This window comes from Vombatus ursinus, unplaced genomic scaffold (assembly GCF_900497805.2).
Source record: "Vombatus ursinus unplaced genomic scaffold, bare-nosed wombat genome assembly UNPS02009573.1, whole genome shotgun sequence".
Classification (NCBI taxonomy): Eukaryota; Metazoa; Chordata; class Mammalia; order Diprotodontia; family Vombatidae; genus Vombatus; species Vombatus ursinus.
Window position 1 is genome coordinate 5,938,374 of NW_020949351.1, and position 20,369 is coordinate 5,958,742.

Below are 20,369 nucleotides of genomic sequence, written 5' to 3' on the forward strand. Positions count from 1 at the left end.
ATTTTCCTTGATAATTTCTTGAAAGATGATGTTTAGGATCTTTTTATAATCATTTTTTTTAAAAAATCATTCTTACTTGACTTTTTAAAATCCTTTTTGATCTTTTCTAGGGCCTAATACCAATTCACATTTTTTTGTTTGAAGCTCTGGATCTAACTGTTTTGATTTTGTTGTCTTCTGAGTTTGTGTTTTGATATCCCCTGTCACCATAGTACTTTCTGTAGTCAGGATCTTTTTTTTTTGCTATTTGTTCATTTTTCTGACTTTTTTTAAACTTTTAACTCTATGCTAAAGTTGGACTCTGCTTCCAGGCTGCTGGGTGTACTGTCTGGAGCTTCAGCTTTTTGTGTAGATATTTTCAAAGCTAATTCTAGAATATTATAAGTTCTTCCAAGGTAGTATGATCTAAGGATGAGTATATTTACTACTCTCCTGGCCTGTACTCTGGTCTGTGAGCAACCATAAACACTGTTTTTCAGCAATGAAGGAATTTAACTTTAAAGTTTAAGAACATGACATTTTTGGTTGTATTCTCATCCATATTTTGCATTTTTTGTGTTCCTATAAGTTGGACATTCCCATTCTAAATATACTCTATTTAGAGAAATCTCTTTCTGTAAAGACTTTAAAATACAGAAAACTAGCAGAAAAAATCTAAATCATATGGAGCAAGATTTCATCTTTTTTTTTAAAATATCCTGAGGTATTTTGTCAATCTGTTGCCTATTTGACCTTCATCTTGATCAAGTATTAGGCAAGAGTAGAACCTTTTTTTTTTTAATCTTTATTCTACTCTTTTCCTTAAACTTCCTCTTCCAGTGCCTATCCTCCATCTTTTAGTCCCTTTCACAGAAAAGAAATTAGGGTTAGAGAAGTTTGGTTGCCTCTTGGTTACCAAATGTGCATCTTTATAAAATCAGAGATTTTTACGTTTCATGGTTTAGAAGTATTTATATGTCATTACACATATGCTTTGTCTTTGCTCCGCCTTGTCTCTGCATCCATCATTCAATTGTAAGGTGGGACTGTCTGTGTGGTGTTTGAAAAGGAAATATCTATCTCAATGACATAATTATTAATTAACCTGGTAAGATTGTTCACTAAAACATTTGATTCTTATCCTTTGACTCAGGAAAAAAAAAGATGAAATGAGTCATATTTATTTAATTCCAAATTGGAAAACTGAATTCTTCCTTGTCAAGAGTTCTGTGCATAACCAGTGATTCCAAGGTCTTTCTGTCTCTCTGTCTGTCTGTCTCTCTGTCTATCTCTCTCTCTCTCTGTCTCTCTGTCTCTCTCTCTCTTTACAGGCTGAAGTTTTTAAGAGCTATGGAAATAAAAAGTTTGAAGAGGTGAGTTTGGGCAATTACTTACCTTATATACAGTCCAATAAAACATAAGCTCCTTTTAGGCAAAAAAAAAAAAAAAAGTTTTATTTTTTACTTAATATCTCTGGTGCCTAGCACAAGACCTGGCATGTTTGTGGTCCTTGTAAATACTTTATGAATCATTGATTGTTGATGGATAGTTTAGGTGAGAGTAAATTTGGAGTTCTTGGGTTGAATCTCACTTTGGCTAATAATAGCTTGATGTCTAACTTTGGATGGATAAATTCACTTCTCTTAACTTCAGTTCAATCAAAAAAAAGCCTCTCTAGCTCTAATGATTTATGCTTTTGTAGTACTTAACAAAGAAAATATAAGACCACCTTAAAACACTTGCAAACAACTGAGTAATATTTTCTGGGTTTGTTAGGAATATGATAGGAAAGAGCAGTATTCAATTACAGGTGGGACTAATGGCCTCTGGGTTCCCTTAAATTGAGACTTTGTGATTCTGAATTATCATCATCTATGACTTTTTACCTTCTCTGCATGCTTTGATTTTTTAAAAACCTTTCTCAAATAGTTCCTCTTATGTAGGTTTTCATCAATAATTTTCTAAAATAATACTTAAATAGGATTAAGAAGAAAAAAAATAATTATGTGTACCATAGGTCCTAACCATTGGGTAGTCTGAGAGCACCAGGGAATAAGAGCAGCAACATGATGATTGGTAGGAGCAGTCTCACGTGAGTTACCTCTCTGATATCATCGTCTCAGTCTTGTGCCATCCCAGTCTTGTTCTTACCTCATACTTCCAACATTTCAGCTGGTTATGGTAATGTCTGACTTGCAGTATGTCCAACCTCCTGGCATAATAGCCTTTTCCTTCATTCCTGTTGTTAAACTTAGGAACAGCTGCCAACCATTAAGAGTTGAATTTGTCACCCAAGAATAGAATGTGATCTACACAGAACTAATTGACTTTCTCTAGCTGGGCAGCAATGGTTAATTTTATCCACCTAGCCTGAACAGAAAACATCTACTTCTGATAATTCGTGATATGATTGTTAATTTAATTTGCATGATATCAGATTTCAGGCAGATGACACACATGGGCAAAATATCTCTTTAATACTAAAAGAAATCATATTATAATATAATATATGGTTTAAAAATGTCTGTCTAGCTATTCCACGGCAGGTTTTATTGAGACTTACATTAATTATATCTTTGTTGCCAATTGTAGCTATTTTGCATAAAAAATAGCTGTCTGATAAAATAAGTTTGAAAACAGTTTCAAACAAGAAGTAAAATTTGGTATTTTTTGCTTCTCTCAGCTTGTTACGGCCTTTTCTTTTCCCTTAAATTTCTAGAAGCCAAATGGGAAACTTTGCACTTCAAATGAAAAACTAAGTAAAATCTATGCCTTTTTTTGGGGGGGGCAGAGAATCAGTCCTATATTTTCAGTTAATGGACTGAAAACTGTTTAGAATGAACTCAATTGACAAAGACATATTTTACCAATTAGCAAATGTGTTACAGGTAGAAGTGATTATTCAGTGCAGTTTCGAATGTGGCCTGCAGCAAATGTTAGAAGCATGATTTAATATAGTATAGTATATGGCATGGATGTTGAATGCTTAGATATTTTGACCCCAATTACAATTATCCTTCCAAATACAGTACCCTTAATTAAACCTCCTATAAGACATTGGAGAGATGAAAATAAAGTGAAGATAATGAAATCATCATACCTTATAGAGGCTCTCAATGTCTTTTCTCTTTAAAGATACCAGATGATCATTGTCTTCCTTAAATATTAGGGCAATGGTGAGGTTATAATTTCCTAGTAATTGGGAGGGCACTGGCACTATGAAGGCATGGATCCCTTGGTATAAATAATTTCATATAGCAGATACACAGTTTAATAGTTCCACCTATAAGGTAATGATGTTATCCTTACACTGTCATGAAAAATCAATAATGAATCTACTATGCACATTCATAAAGAATGAAATAGGTTATAGTGCAATTGGAATGCCTGGAGTCAAGAGGAGGTGATATCTTGGCTGCCCCTTGCAGTTTCCAAATGGAATAAAAGTGAATTTGGAACAAGATGATTCCTTTTCTCTTTTTTGTGGAAGAAACACATCTCTGTGCAGGTGATTCCCAGATCTATATATCCAGAACTAACTTTTTGCTTAACCTCCTGTCTTTCATCATAAAATGGATGGCCTTTACAAATCTCTTTGTTATTATTATTAGTAATAGTATTCTTGAACTATTATCTTTACCAAGATAGTTTGAAGGAAATGTTGGGGCTGAGTTGTGTATGATGAGGTGATTCTAAAAAAAAATTGGGTAGCAAAAGATTAAAAGGAGAAATTACCTTATGAATATGGGGCATGAAAGAAAGAACTAATACAAAGAAAGGCTGGTAATACTGGAACCTTACTCTCATCTGGACTGCGGAAGAAGCAATGTATACATTTAAAGTGGTTTAGAAGTGTTCTGAACTTCTAGAGAGCTGAGAAAATTGGGGGACAGGGTAAGGGAGGGACTTTTAGAAGGATGTATAGGTTAAGATTAGGAGGATGGGGTGAACAGATAAAATAATAATAGATAAGGGAGGAACTTTTAGAGGAGTGGGTAAAATAAGGAATAAGAGGGTAAAGAGAGAAGATAAAGTAACTGGGATAGAATGAAAAGAGAGGCTAAGTAAAAACAACTGGGTATAGAACAGTATTTTGTACCATGTACCAAGATAAGATCAAAATGGATACATGACATAGATATAAAGAGAGATTTTACAAGAAAATTAGAGAACATAGAACATATTACTTATCAAACGTATGGATAGGTGAACAATTTATGAATAAACAAGTGATAGCAAAGTTAGGTGTAAAACGAGTAATTTTGATTATGTAAAATTAAAAAAGCTTTTATGCAAATAAAACAAATGTAGCCATGATAAGAATGAAAACAGAAAATTGGGGGGAAATATTATAGGCAGTTCATCAGATAAAGGTCTCATATCTAAAATATATAAAGTACTTTGTCGAGTCTATAAGAATATGAATCATTCCCCAATTGATAAATGGTCAAAGGATATGAACAGGCAGTTTTTGATTGAAGAAATCAAAACAATTTATAGTCATAAGAAAAAAATGCTCTAAATCATTATTGATTAGAGAAATTTATACTAAAACAACTTTGAAATATCATTTTACACCTACCAGATTGGCTAAAATGATAGAAAGAGAAAGTGACAAATGTTGGAATGTGGAGGGGATGTGGAAAAATTGGGACACTATTGTTGGTGGAGTTGTGAACTTATCCAATCATTTTGGACAGCAATTTGAAATTGTGCCCAAAGAGTTATTAAGCTACCTATACCCTTTGACTCAGCAATACCATTACTTGGTCTTTTTCTCTGAAGATAATTAGGGGAAAAGGAAAAGAACCTATATGTTCTAAAATGTTATGGCAGCTCTCTTTGTGTAGCAAAGACTTAGAAATTGCAGGGATGCCCATCAGCTGGGGAATGGCTGAACAAGCTGTAGTATATGATTATGATGGAATACTACTGTGCTATAAGAAATGATAAGCTGAATGATTTTAGAAAAAATATAGAGAAAACTTGCAGGAAGCAATGAAGAGTGAAATGAGCACAACCAAGAGAATATTGCATACAGTGACAGCAATATTGCTTTACGAAGTTCATTGAGAGAGTAAGTTATTTTGACTATTATAAATACCCAAATTAATTGTAAAGGACATTTGAAGAAAGATGCTATCTGCATCCAAAGAAAGGACTGATGAATAGAAGTTTATATAGAATAATTTTACATATATACATATTTGGGCTTAAAGGTAGCCATCTCTAGGGTGGAGGTAGGACAGAAGAACAAAATTACATGATAATTTTGTTGTATATTTGAAAGGAATAGCATATTGTGCCATTTTCAGTTTCATGTGCAATCATCTTTTTTTAATGTACTGTGTTATGCAAATGCTTGTTTTATTCCATAAATTAAAAAAAAATAATTTGTGAATCTCTTGCTATGTACCAAGCATACAAATATTAAAAAGATATGACACAATAAGAAAAACAACCAAAGTAAATCAATTCCTCACCTCATTCAACTTGCTTTCTAGTGGGGAAGGTAGCATGTACAAATATCACTATAAGTAAACAATATAAACGAAATGAAAATAGGGTAGCTGTTGGAAAGAATAATTCTAACAGTTGGGAGGAACAAGAAAAGCTTCACGAGGAAGGTAGCAACTGAATTGAGTTTTGAATGAAATCAAGAATACCAAAAAACAGAAGCAAAAACTCATTTATACATTTAGTGTGTATCTTAGTCAAGGCATGAAGCCATATTTTTCTCACTTCAAGACTGTCCTTCTAATCATTAATTTTTAATTTTACAAAATCCAGATGCTTATAAAATGATTTATTGACTGAATTTAATCATTTATACAAATAGATTTCTTGATGTCATTTTAATTATTTTATTCTTTTCTGAGAATTTACTACCTATTCTAATGGAATTAGAATCAACTCCTTTGAAATAAACAAAAATATTGTGCAAAAATGCCCAACAGTGTCCATATACGACAATGTATGCAATCGTCTATGCTAGTAGTTTCCCATTTCTCTTACTTTTAAGATATACAGATACAGATGAATGGATAGACAAACAGATTATAGATATAGATTGACAAATTATAGATATGTATTTTTAAAAATCTGTTATTCTGGACCAACATTGTTTTATCATTTGCTCATTGTTCATTGTTTGGCTGACTCTTTTTTTTTACATCATTTTAGTCATTTTGCATATTGTTCTGTTTATTCTGCTTATGACATTCTGCATCTCTTCATACAAATCTTCCAATATTTTATCAAATTCATATTTCTTAAAGCACAATAATATCTCATTGCATTTATATACCACAATTTTTGTCAGAAAGAGAGTCCTTTTCCTGGTAATTCATGTTTTTGATTTTATCAATCCTTGGGCTATTACGTTTGAAAGCTACTGGTTTTTGCTTTTCTAATCTATTCCATCAATATCATTTTCTATTTTTAAGAAAAATCACTTCATTCATCAATCATTTATTAGGCATATGCTCTGTATAAGGAATTGTTTTAGATGTTGAGAATACAATGACAAACATTAAAGACTATCTGACTTCACGAAACTTACAGTCTATTAGAGTTGAGGCAATAAAGGAGAAATAAATACAAACCATACATAAAGCACACACATAATTTCTGTAATTCAGAGTACTAGTACCTGCAGGGATCAAAATAAGCCTTTTATATAAGATGGAACTTGAGCCTTGAGCTTTTAAAAAAGTTAATGGGGGCAGCGAGATGTCACAGTGGATAAAGCACCAGCTCTGGAGTCAGGAGGACCCGGGTTCAAATCCAGCCTGTGTGACCCTGGGCAAGTCACTTTACCCCATTACCTAGCCACCCCCTCCCAAGTCTATATATATATAGACTTAAGTAAAGTTAATGATGAAAAGAAGTAGAGTCCTACAAAATTCTTTTTATGATACAAATATGGTACTGATTACTAAAACAGGAAGAGCCAAAACAGAGAAAATAAATTATACACCAATTTCCTTAATGAATATTTATGCAATTTTTAAAAATGGAATATTAGCAAAGAGATTACAGCAATTTATCTAAAGGAGGGGGGGGCAGGATAGGATGAAGGGAAATATAGTTAGTTTTTCCACAATATGACTATTATAGAAGTGTTTTGCATGACCTCATATATAATCTATATCAAATTGCTTGCCTTCTCAATGAGGGTGGGTGGGGAAGGAGGAAGGGAGAGAATTTGGAACTAAAAGTTTTAAAAACCAATGTTAAAAAATTGTTTTTACACGCAACTGGGAAATAAGATATATAGGCAATGGGTTATGGAAATCTATCCTGCCCTACAGGAAAATAGAAAGGGAAGGGAACATAAAAATCTTATTGAAGTGAATGTTGCAAACTCAAAATATATAAATAAATTAAAAAATAAAAATAAAATAAAAAGTTAATGATTCTAACTGGTGGGAATAAGTAACATTTTTTTGTTATTACTTTATGCTATATTTTGTGATCTGGTGCCAACTTCATTCTTGCTTTTCCTCATATTTTTTTAGATTGAATATTTTTCTTCCTCTAAATGATTAAAAACAACTCTTTTGTCTAGTTCAGTAAATTATCTCCTTGATGATTTGATTTCTATAATAATAACATTTTTAAAATTATTTGATAATAGCAAGATGGGTCATTTCTGCTTCAAACCTGTTTTACTGGGAAAAATGTAATGTTTCTTATATTGTAAAAGAAGTTAGCTCTTGGACACACACATACACACACATAACCATATTACAGAAAGGATCTATGGCAGAAGTTATTTTTAATATATGAGTGTTATATTTTTCAGAATTTTTCTGTTTTGAAATAAATATTTTAAAATTATATCATTGATTATACTGATTGTTTCTATAATATTGAACCATTCTTTCATCCCTGGTATGAATCCAACTTGGTCATTGTGATTTTTTTGTTGATACAATGTTCTAGTTTCCTTAAAGGGATTTTATTTAATATTTTTGCCTCAATATCCATTATCAAAACTGTTTTAAAATTTTTCTCTCCCTATTTTGTCTCTCCCTTAGATAATTTATCTTATATATGGATTTTAGCAGAATGCCTTCTTTCTTAATTTGGATTTTCTGTGCATAAATCTGAGGACTGGGTAAGAGTACAGAAAATGCAATCCCTCTCTCTCTCTCTGTCTGTCTCTCTTTGCATATAGATATAGATATAGATATAGATATGTGTGTGTGTGTGTCTGTGTGTGTATGTATATATGTATGTTTATACATATATATGAATATATGTGTATACATACACATTATGTCTCACCTGTTACTTCTAGATTTCTCTATGTAAAGTGAGGTAAAGACAAAAGAAAAGTAGAGTCACAGAAACCCCATACACTATAAAATTCAGACATTCCTTCATTCCCTCTCTCTTTTTTTAATGACAAATCTTCATATTATATCAAATCTCCCTTTCTACCACTTTCTCATTCCTTTTAGTACTTATCTATTCTTTTATCCCTAATCAAAAAGTTACTACTGCTTTTTGCAAATGAAGATTTTAAAACTAGGAGGTAGTAAATGTTGCTTTTTCAATACAAGCAACATTAATTAACAATACTCAACAACTACATCATATTCGTATGGTACTTTTGTCATTATAAAGTGTGTTATATAAAGTACCCCCTTTTTTTTTTACTTAGTGTTTAAGGTAGATCATATATTTTGCCAACTTTAAAGATAACGAGACTATATTTCATGGTAATTAGGTGATTTGTCCATGGTTAAAGAGCAGCAATGGGACATAGATTAGGTCATCTAGTTTTCTTTTCTACTACACAAGCTATCTCTTAATGATGCTAGAGCAAAAATATTTTAATTTGTCATGATGGATTGCTGGCCACTTGTCTTACTAAACACTATTATTAGAACAGTCCCAATTCTACCTCCTAAACCTGATCATAGCTGCATTATCTTTAATGCATGTGTTTGTGGGGAATTGGAGGAAGGATTGTGGTTATAACACTTAAAATCTATTGATTTGGATTATTCCTTTTGGCAAAAGCAAACCATCCTAATTTGAGGTGCTATGTTCTTTCACTTTGTTTTCTCTGACCCTGCCCAAAATATATTGCCTTGGCTTTTGAGCCTTTGTTTGACCTCATTCCCAACATTCTCGTTGACTCTTGAATTTGTTTATTACTGACTAGGCTAGGAGATGGTTGGCTAGGGAATGCATTGCAATTTACTCTGTTGTTTTCTGGACCAATCTACACTATCTCTCTGAGCCTATTGAATCTTTTGTACTCTATTCTGAGATTGAACACTTGAAAAGCAACTACTAACTCCATCTAGCAGAATAGGAGATAACCTACCAATTACAATTGTGCATGGCAATCTCCCCAATTCTACTTGTCTTCTAAGACAAGTCATTTCACCAATCATTTATTAAGTGCTTACTATGTGCCAGGAACTATGCTAAGTGTTAGGGGATACGAGGAAAGGCAAAACCAGTCTCTACCCATAGAGACCTTATATTTAGAAGATGGACATAATATACAAACAACTGTATACATTAACCATACATAGAAGATAAATTGAGGTAATTTCAGAGGGAAGGCACTGGTATTAAGGAGGTCCAGGAGACATCTCTTGCAGAATGTGGGATTTGGGCTAAGTCTCAAAGGAATCCAGGGAGGTAGAGTCAAGCAGGAGGAGTACTGTAGGGATTGGGGATAACCAGTGAAAAGTCAGAGATTCAGTAAATTGAGTGACATGTGAGGAAAGGCTTAGTGGATCACAGAGTATGTGAAAGATGTAAGAAGATTACAAAGGTTGGAAAGAATCAGGTCATGAATGGCTTTAAAATTCAAATAGACAATTTTATATAAGATCTTGTAGGTAATAGAGAATCATTAGAGTTTATGAAGTAAGGAGCAGAGGCTGAAATGTTCAGACCTGTGCTTTAATAAGCTTAATTTGGTAGCTGAGTGGAGCAGGGCTAACATCCAGAAGGTTGTAGGAATAGCTCAGGTATGAGATGCAGGGAACCATCATCAGGGTGGTGGCTAACCAGAGGAGAGAAGGGTCTATATGTGAGAGATGTTGTGAAGATCAGTGCATTAGGACTTGGAATGATATTAATATGGGAGGATGGTGGTGAATGAGAGTGTTGAATTGGTCATGAAACTGAAGTTTTGGAAGATGATGGTGCCCTTACCCTTAATAGGGATGTTGGGAGAATGAAAGAGTTTTTGGGAAAGACAGTAAAGTCTTTTTTGGACATGTTAAGTGTGATATTCCAATGATGCAATCATTTTAGATGTACAATAGGCATTTGGTGATGTGAGACTAGAAATATGGAATGAGGTTAGGAATAGATAAATGGATCCAAGAATCATCTGAATTAAGACAATAATTGAACCCATAGGAGCCAATGAGATCACTAAATGAAAAAGAATAGAAGGATCAAAGAAGAAGACCCAGGACAAAGACTTGAGGGACACTAATAGTGAGTGTAATCTAGATGTGGATCCTGCAAAGAAGACTGAGAAGGAATGGCCGTTAAAACAAGTAAGAGAACAGGGAGAGAGCTGTGTCATGAAAACATAAAGAGAAGAGTGTTTCAAGTAGATGAGGATGGTTAACAGTGCCAAAGAATCTAGAGAAATCAAGAAGGAAGAGGACTGAGAAAAGGCCATTCAATTTTTAGAAGTCATAGGTAACTTTAGAATTAGCAGTTTCAGTTGAAATGGAAATTGGAAATTTCCAAATTGGAAAAGATACTGCAAAAAAAATTTAGAAGAGGGTGGAGGGCTCAGCATGATGGTAAATACTATAACTCCTTCTTGGGGAGACTCAGACTGATGAATCATTTGAGCTCTAGAGTTCTGAGCTGTAAGAGAGTTAAAGTATTCTCCCTAAGTCTGGAACCAAAATGATGAGCTTCTGGAAGTGGAATATAAAACAAGCTGCCTAAATAGGGGCAAACCTACACAAACAGAGTAGGTCAAAGCTTCACTCCAATCAGCAGTGGAGTAGGGCCTGTATTTCTTTCTTTCTTTTTTTTTTTTTTTTGGCTAAGCAATGGGGTTAAATGACTTGCCTGGGATCACATAGCTAGTAAGTGTTATGTATTTGAGGTCAGATTTGAACTCAGGTCCTCCCGAATCCAGGGCTGGTGCTCTATCCACTGCATGACCTAGCTGCGCTTGTATTTTCCTAGTGCTTAAAATTAGAGTTTCTCTGATCAGAGATTTTTTTTTTTTAATATCATGGACCCCTTTGGTAAACTGGTGAGACCTGTAGAATCTTTTCTAAGAATAATATTTTAAATGCATAAAATAAAACCTATGAGATTAGAAAGAAAATCTCTTATTTTAATAAAGACATAATTTTTTTCATCCAATTTCACAGAACTCCTGAAATCTACACATGAACTAAGACCCTTGCTTAGATGTATTACACTTAGCCATATATTGTCAAAAGAATACAAAGACTCAGTGTCTAATTCTTTCCTTTCTTCTCAAGTTGTCACTTTCTCCCCCATTGTTCTTGTTTCATTTTCACATGCCTATATTTCCCACTGTCAATTCCATTTTTTTATGTGTGTGTGTGTGTGTGTGTGTGTGTGTGTGTGTGTTTAGTCAGTGGGATGGCTATCCTGGGGACTTATTTTCCAGACTTAAAAGGTCATTGAACTTCCTCCCAAGAAGGAAATTCTGTTTAAGTATGACAAAGGCATGATGAGACAGGATGGGATGAGATGAATTGGATGAATAGCAGCTAATAAAATAACCCCAGCTAGCAGATTTGGACTGTGGACATGCTTCGGCTATATCCACAAGAAAATGCTTAGAAATGAGCTAGTATGTAGGCTGACAACATTGTCATAGTGTAACAGCTATTCCCTTCCCCCATTTTAAACACACACACACACACACACACACACACACACACACACACACATATACACACACAGTACAGTAGGGAAATCATCATTTTCTCTTTGGTGTTGTTGGTTCCGATAGGTGAATAACTGCCCCATTGGTGCACATTAGATACTTCTAGTGGTCCTTTAACTTTTTCAAATTTTCAAGATGATAATTAAGTTCTTAGTGATACTTAGGCAGCTTAAAAGATAATGATGCAAAAGATCTAATTAACAGCTATGCAGTTTCTTACTAATTCTTGTATCTGTCCTATTTGTTGTTTTAATAACTCTTAATTACCTTTCAATTAAAATAAAATGTGATTAAAATGGTTTAAGACCCTTTAGAATCTATTCCCTTTTGCATTTTGAGTTTTATTTCAGATCATAGAGTAAAATTACCTATAATATTGGAAATCATAATTATGTAACTCTTGCTTTGTTCCAGGCCATAGACTGACACTTTGAGTGCAAGCATTTCTACAGCAATACTTTTAGCTCTACACATTGTCCCACATGACACAATGTGTGCATACCATAAATGTTATTTTGTCTGTGTTTCTCTTGCAAGGATGCATTCTCAAAGCTCTGATCATTAATGCTGGAATGAACTCATATTATCTCAGGATTTTCTCTGAATGAATAGTACCTTAGAGTTTTACTTCAGGTTATCAAATTATTTGAATTATTCTTTTTACCAATGTGTTCTAATCTAGGATAATAGTTTCATAATGTCTATATTTTCCAAACTCTAGATGAGTCACCCCTTCTGTAACATTGGAATGGGACCAGGAGGACATGAAGCATGCAAAAATAAAACATATCTGCCATGACTGGATTTTCTTTTAAGCACCTAAAGATACTTTAAAATACTTTACTGTTCCTTGCAAAGCAACCAAAACAATAACAACAAGAAGTAACTACTACTACTACTACTACTACTACTACTATTACTACTACTACTACTACTACTACTACTACTACTACTACTACTACTACTGCTACTACCACTGTTGAAGTTTAGGGGTATAGGGGTGCTGGGACCCCAAAATTATTACACACAGGTCCTACTCACATGAATTTGACCCAAGCCTTCTTTCAGACAAAGACAAGGTTTACTGAAGATCTACCATACTGGCCAGAATCTTAAGGAATCTGAACATTTATGAGCTATTGGCCAAATTATAAAAATCTGAGCCCTTGGCTAGACTCTTAAAGAATCTGAGCACCTTAATGGAGGCAAGATGGACCTTATATACAGAAAGACTGTGGGAGGGATCTAGGGAGGATCTTGATAGGGTAGGCTGGGGTGAACAGAAAGCCAGGGAAATGGACCATGTGGCCAAAGGAGAATGGAGTCTAGATAGGTTTCAGGGTGGGAAGTGGCTCGGGGCCACAGGGAGGTAAGACAATGGAGGGCTAGGCTAGGTTAAAGGCAACAGATAATTGGGATATTGGGCAGAGGAAATAATGAAGGGTCAGTTGATGGGATTATATCCTCAGGCTAAATCCAGAGATTTGGCCCAGTGGGAAAGTCCAGGGATTTTCCTTTCTGGGGTCCAGACCCCAAAGACATGGTATTTTCCTTTTAAGGGTTCAGAACCCATCCCCATCACTACTACTACTGTTACTACTACTACTACTACTACTACTACTGCTGCTAATACTACTACCACTACTATTACTACTACTTTTACTCTCAATAATAATCATAATAGTACAACTAATAGAAATGATATCTATATAATACTTTAAGGTTTGAAAATTCACAATCCAATTTTGTGCTCAAAACAATTCTCTGAATTAAGTCCTATTATTATCCTTATTTTGCAAGTCAGCAAATTGAAGTAGAGTGGGAATACAATATATGGAAAATGTTAGATTTTTTTTTAATCAAAGGACCTGTGTTCAGTTTCTAGCTTTATTTTCTACATGTATGATTTTGGGCATGTTGCTTTATATTTACATGCTTCAGTTTCTAAATCTGTAAAATGTAAGGTTTAGATTAGATGGCCTCTGAAGTCTCTTCTGCTCATATTTTCCCATCTCCCTCTTCCAATTCCATATTACTGTAGAGAGCAACTCTAAGCTCCCAGTCCCCCAAAGTTTACAACCTAGGTGTCATTCTCACTATTTCTCACTCCCCACATTCAATCTATTGTACCTCTGCCTCATTTCTGAAATACTGTGTCCCTTCCTCTCCTCAGACATTAACATCATTCTGATGCAGGTCCTTATCACCTCATACCTGGACTGCATCACAATAGGTCACTGGTGGGTCTATCTGCCTCAAGTTTCTCCCAACTCTAGTGTGTTCTCCATTCAGCTACCAAAGTGATTTTCCTAAAGCACAGATCTCACTGTGTCACCCTACTTCTTAATTAACTCCAGTGGCTTCCTGATATCTCTAGGATCAAAAACAAAATCCACTGTTTAGAATTCAATGCTTTCATAAACCTAGCCCCTTCCTGCCACTACAGTTTTCTTAAATTTTACTCCCTTCAACATACTCTTCAATCCAGTGACACTAGCCTCCCAGCTATTCCATGAACAATGTACTTCATCTCTTGGCTCTGAGCATTTTCTCTGGCTTTCCTCTATGCCCGGAATTCTCTCCCTCCTCATTTTTGTCTACTTGTTTCTGGGGCTTCCTTAAAGACTCAACTGAAATCCCATCTTCTACTAGAAGTCTTTCTCAAACCATCAAAAGCTACCTCGTTAACTTGGGATTTACTGGCTAGCTTTTTTTCTCAAAGACCAAGACTTAAACCCAATTCATTCTGTATCTCACGGATTGGACAATGATAGGTCCCTGCCTAAGTACAACTTAATGGTTATTTTTTGGGCCCTCCTGGTTCAGAGTGAATGTAAATTGTAACTGTTTCTCTTTTGGCCAGCAACCCTGAGAGTCTCACACTCCCAGTTTGATTATTATTATTATTATTATTATTATTGTTATTTTAATTAAAGGGGCCATCCCTTGACTCACATCTTAAAGAGGTCTATTCACTGAATGGGCATTGCCTCACTCAAAGTGAGAACCTGGGAAGACCTTAGCTTAAAAGGGCCAAGGTCTCCCACTGCATCCTGGGCCATCTCCAGTTTTCCTGATTGATATCTGGCCACTGGACTCAGATGGCTGTGGAGGAGAAAATAAGGCTAGTGACTTTGCACAGTCCTCCCTCCCTCAAATCAAAGTCAATTGCAAGTCATGTCATCATCTCCCTGATGTCATGATCCTCTTTGAGAATGAAGGACAAACCACACAACAACAACCACACAATAATTCTAATACATTCCCCTTTTTAATTATTTTCTATTAATCCTATGTATTGTTTGTATATATTTTTCTATTTACCCTGTAGCTAGCTTATACATATTTGTTTACTTGTCTCACTGTTTACATAGTGAGCTCCTCTTGAATTTTTTTGGTTGTTTTATCCTCTGGGCTTTGCATAATGCCTGGCCTAAAGTGGATGCTTAATAAATATTGATGACTGGTGATTACTAAGTTTCTTGGACTGAATTTGAACCTGTCTTCCTGACCTGTCCAGTGCTCTGTTCAGTAAGAATGAGAAAAACCACTACTGTAGAATTGGGCTTTTGCTCTCTTTGGAATACATAAAAAAGGGTGGAGAAAACTAACATTGCTTATAATTAAATATTTTACACTGAAAGTCTGAATAAAAGTGCACTTTTTCTCTCAGAAATTAGATGGAAAGTATTTCAGTTTCTAAAAATAAATGTTATTTTATGCAAACCATCTAGGGATCATTTACCATGTTTGGGTATTGAGCAGACAGTGTTGAAACATAGTAATAACAATAATCTTAATAATAATTTTTATATAATGCTTTAAGATTTACATAATGCTTTACAAATATTATCTCATTTTATCCATGAAGTATGTGCTATTATTTCTTATTTTACAGAGGAAGAAACTGAGGTCACAGACATTAAATGACTTGCCCAAAATCACAAGATAAGTGTCTCAGGCAGGATTTAAACTTAAGTCTTGATTCTAAGTCCAGTTCTCTAATCATTTAGCTACCTGTATTTCCCTTTAAGATATAAATAATATACTTATTTTTTAGTGTATTAAACAGATTGAATAGTTTTTTTCCATAACTATTTTTAACATTGTTACAATAATTTCCCCCCCAATACAATAAAAAATAAACCCCATGGGGCAGTTACAGTGGGAGTGAGCTGGAAGCAAAATCCTTTCCCCGATCAGCAATTTTGAGAGATAATTTATGTTAACCTAATTTGAGAGGTTGAGTCTGATATTGTTCATATTTGTCTATTTTTTTCAAATTCCTGTCAGAAAATTGCATACATCTACAATTCTCTTCAAAGAGAGAATGTTCTGCTGCTTCTCTCTAAAATTAATGGAAGTCTCCAGCAAAGTCCTTTTGTGTTTGTCTGTTTCCCAAAGGCAGTCTTTCCTGTCCCATAATCACCTCATTGCTCTTCTTCAATTGACCTGATTCTGATACTGGCAAGAACCTAAGCAATCAAACCTGGATTATAGTACACCAAAGATACCTTGATAAACTCATTTCATACCAGCAGTTCCTTTAGTCAGAGCTGATAAAGCAGGAAGAGTCAGGTGCAGTATGTCAGGGGAAAAAATTCTTTTCTAACAGAGATTGTGGGCAATTTGTTGATCAGAACACAAGCATGAATATCCCTTTAGTGCTTGGTATTCTGAAAAATGATTTCTCTTGATAATCTGTGTTTTGGAAATTCAGAGCTCTACTCAGCCAGCCTTCAGTCCAAAGTTGTTCAGAAGGATATCTCTGATAATGAGATTACATTGAATCTTTTTATCTTGGTCACATTCTAGTCCAGGCCTGAATTGATTTTATCCTACTCAGGTTTGAGTAGAGACAGACTTCCAAGACTGGGGGTGGCATTTCCTTCTATGGTAGGTGATATTGGCACCCTGAGTGATCTAAGGAACCTACCCACCTGCTAGAATATCGACCAATCATGGTTGATTGGCACTCCCTTGGGAACACCTGCTCTTCGACAGATGTATGATGTACCCCAAAATCCTAAACTGAGTCAGTTCTGAACTGGCCCCCTGAGGGTGGCACACTTTTGGACTGAACTCCCGTGCAATGCATGTCAAGCCACTTTGAGAAATTAAACTGTGGATATATATACCCCAATTTCTTTTTTTTAATTAATTTATTTTTAGATTTCAACATTCACTTCCACGAGATTTTGTTTCAATTTTTCTCCCCATCTCTCTTGACCCCCAACCCAAGATGATGTGCATTCTGAATGCCCCTTCCCCTGATCTGCCCTCCCTTCTATCACCCCTCCCCCTTCTCTTATCCCTTCCTCTTCTACTTTCCTTTAGGACTGGATAGATTTCTATATCCCATTGCCTGTATTTCTTATTTCCAGTTGAATGTAAAAACAATTTTTAACATTCCTTTTTTAAAACTTTGGGTTTCAAATTCTCTCCCTTTCTCCCTGCTGACCCACCCTCATTGAGAAGGCAAGCAACTCGATACAGATTATGCATGTGTAGTCATGCAAAACACTTCCAAGGTAGTCATGTTGTGAAAAACTAACTGTATTTTCCTTCATTCTATCCTGCCCCCCATTTATTCTATTCTCTCTTTTGACCCTTTCCCTCCTCAGAAGTGTTTGCTTCTGATTACCCCCTCCCCGAATCTCCCCTCTCCTCTATCATCCTCCTGCTCTCTTTTCCCCTTCCCCCCTATTTTCCTATAGGGTAAGACAGGTTTCCATACCCAACTGAGTGTGTATGTTATTCCCTCCTTAAGCCAAATCTGATGAGAGTAAGATTCATTCATTCCCTCTCACTTACCCTCTCTTCCCCTCCACAGTAAAAGCTTTTTCTTCCCTCTCTTATGTAAGATAATTTACCCCATTCTACCTCTCCCTTTCTCCTTCTCCCAGTACAATCCTCTCTCACCCCTTAACTTTATTTTTTAGGTATCATCTCTTCATATTAAACTCACCCTGTGCCCTTTGTCTATATATAGTCCCTCTAACTACCCTAATACTGAGGAAGGTCTCATGAGTTACAAATATCATTTTTCCATGTAGTAATGTAAACAGTTCAACTTTAATAAGTCCCTAATGATTTCTCTTTCCTGTTCACCTCTTAATACTTCTCTTGAGTCTTGTATCTGAAAGTCAAATTTTCTATTCAACTCTGGTCTTTCCATCAAGAATGCTTGAAAGGCCTCTATTTCACTGAAAATCCATTTTTCCCTTGAAGGATTATACTCATTTTTGCTGGGTAGGTGATTCTTGGCTGTAATCTTATCTCCTTTGACCTCCAGAATATCATACACCATGCCCCCTGACCCTTTAAGGTAGAAGCTGCTAAATCTAGTGTTATCTTGATTGTGTTTCCACAATACTTGAATTGTTTCTTTCTAGCTGCTTATCTTGTCTTTGACCTGGGAATTCTGGAATTTTACTATAATATTCATAGGGGTTTTCCTTTGAGGATCTCTTTCAGGTGGTGATCAGTGGGTTCTTTAAATTTCTATTTTACCCTCTGGTTATAGAATATCAGGGCAGTTTTCCTTGATAATTTCTTGAAAGATGATGTCTAGGTTCTTTTTTTGATTATGGCTTTCAGATAGTCCAATAATTTTTAAATTATCTCTCCTGAATCTATTTTCCTGGTCAGTTGTTTTTCCAGTGAGGTATTTCACATTGTCTTCTATTTTTTTCATTCTTTTGGTTTTGTTTTATAATTTCTTGACTTCTCAAAAAGTCATTAGCTTCCATTTGTTCCATTCTAATTTTTAAGAAAGTGTTTTCTTCAGTGAGCTTTTGGACTTCCTTTTTCATTTGGCCAATTCTGTTTTTTAAGACAGTCTTCTCGTCGGCTTTATGGACCTCTTTTGTCATTTGGATTAGTCTATTTTTTAAGGTGTTATTTTCTTCAGTATTTTTTTGGGTCTCCTTTAGCAAGCTGTTGTCTTGTTTTTCATGATTTTTCTTGCATCATTCTCATTTCTCTTCCCACTTTTTCCTCTGCTTCTCTTACTTGCTTCTCAAAATCCTTTTTGAGCTCCTCCATGACCTGGGACCAATTCATATTTTTCTTACAGGCTTTGGATGTAGGAGCTTTGACTTTGTTGTATTCTTCTGGTTGTAGATTTTTTTTTTAAATTTTGTTTACATTTTTATTTTTATGTAGGAAAAAATCAAATATACATTTAACCCAATTTGGTTGCAAGTTCCTTAGCTTTTGCCTTTTACAGGTTGACCACTGATTTTGGACCCAGAACATTGCAACCCCAGTGACGACGGGTCTCATCATACCTGTCATTGTTATTGGTTTTGATGGCTTCTACCAGCTTAGCCAGGGCTCCCTTATCTTCAGGGTTAACCTGCATGAAGGCAATGCTTATGCAAGTCTTTCTGTGAACTAAGTGACCCAGTCTGGCTTTACCTTTGATAATATAGTAAGGAACTCCCATTTTTCAGGCACAAGGCAGGTAGTAAGACCACTAGCTCAATGGGGACCATGTCATGTGCAATCACTACCAACTGTGTTTTCTTGTTTTCTACCAGGGTAGTAACAGAGTTAACACCTTCTCTGAGGACAGGTGGTCTCCTAGTGGGGACATCTCCTTTGCCTGCGTCTTTTTGTTCAGCCTGAGCCAGCAACATTTGTTTCTTATCTTGCTGTGTCTCAGGTCTGTACTTCTAAGCCAATTTAAGCAGTTGAGTAGCTGTCTGATGATCCAAAGCTTGGGTGAATTGATTAATTGCTGGTGGCACTTTCAAACGCTTGTAAAGGATAGACCTTTGATGCTGCAGTCTGATGTACTGAAGCCATTTGACAAATCAAGTAAGATTCCTTTTGGGCTGGATGTCCTGACCAATGCCAAAGTTCTTGGGCCGCTTCTCAAACAAAGGATTGACCACTTTCTTGGCCTCCTGCTTCTTTACTACAACAGGGGCAGGAGCCACCTTCTTCCCCTTGTCCTTCTTCCCCTTTGGCATCTTGACTGGCTGAATGAGATTGGTTGTATGTTTTGATCTTCTTTGTCACCAAAGTAAGATTCTATGGTCTGACTTTTTGTGTGTGTGTGTGTGTGCTATTTGCTCATGTTCCCAGCTAATTACTTGACTATTAAACTCTTTGTTAAGGTAGGGCTCTACTTCCAGTGTGGAGAATGTACTGTCCCAAGCTTCAGGGGTTTTGTGGAGCTGTTTTCAGAGATACTTCTAGGGACGTGTAAATTTTCAGTTCTTTCAAGGTGGTATCATCACAGGTGAGTTTACTCTTTTCCTGGCCTGGGCTCTGATCTATGAGTGACCACAAGCACTCTTTTCTGTGTTGGAACTATGAGGAGTATTCCCTCTCCACCCTGCCACAAGCTCCACCATGCTAGCATTCCTCCTCGCCCCAGGAGTGCCACCCAGGACTGAGACCCAGATCTAAGCAGGGGCAAAGCAAGAGAATCCTGCCTCAGAACCAG

General features: G+C 35.6%; 1 pseudogene; it reads right to left on the bottom strand.

Moving 5' to 3' along the window:
• Positions 1-19,097: 19,097 nt before the first annotated feature.
• LOC114036070 lies at positions 19,098-19,911 on the bottom strand (annotated as a pseudogene).
• Between the last annotated feature and the right edge of the window lie 458 nt (positions 19,912-20,369).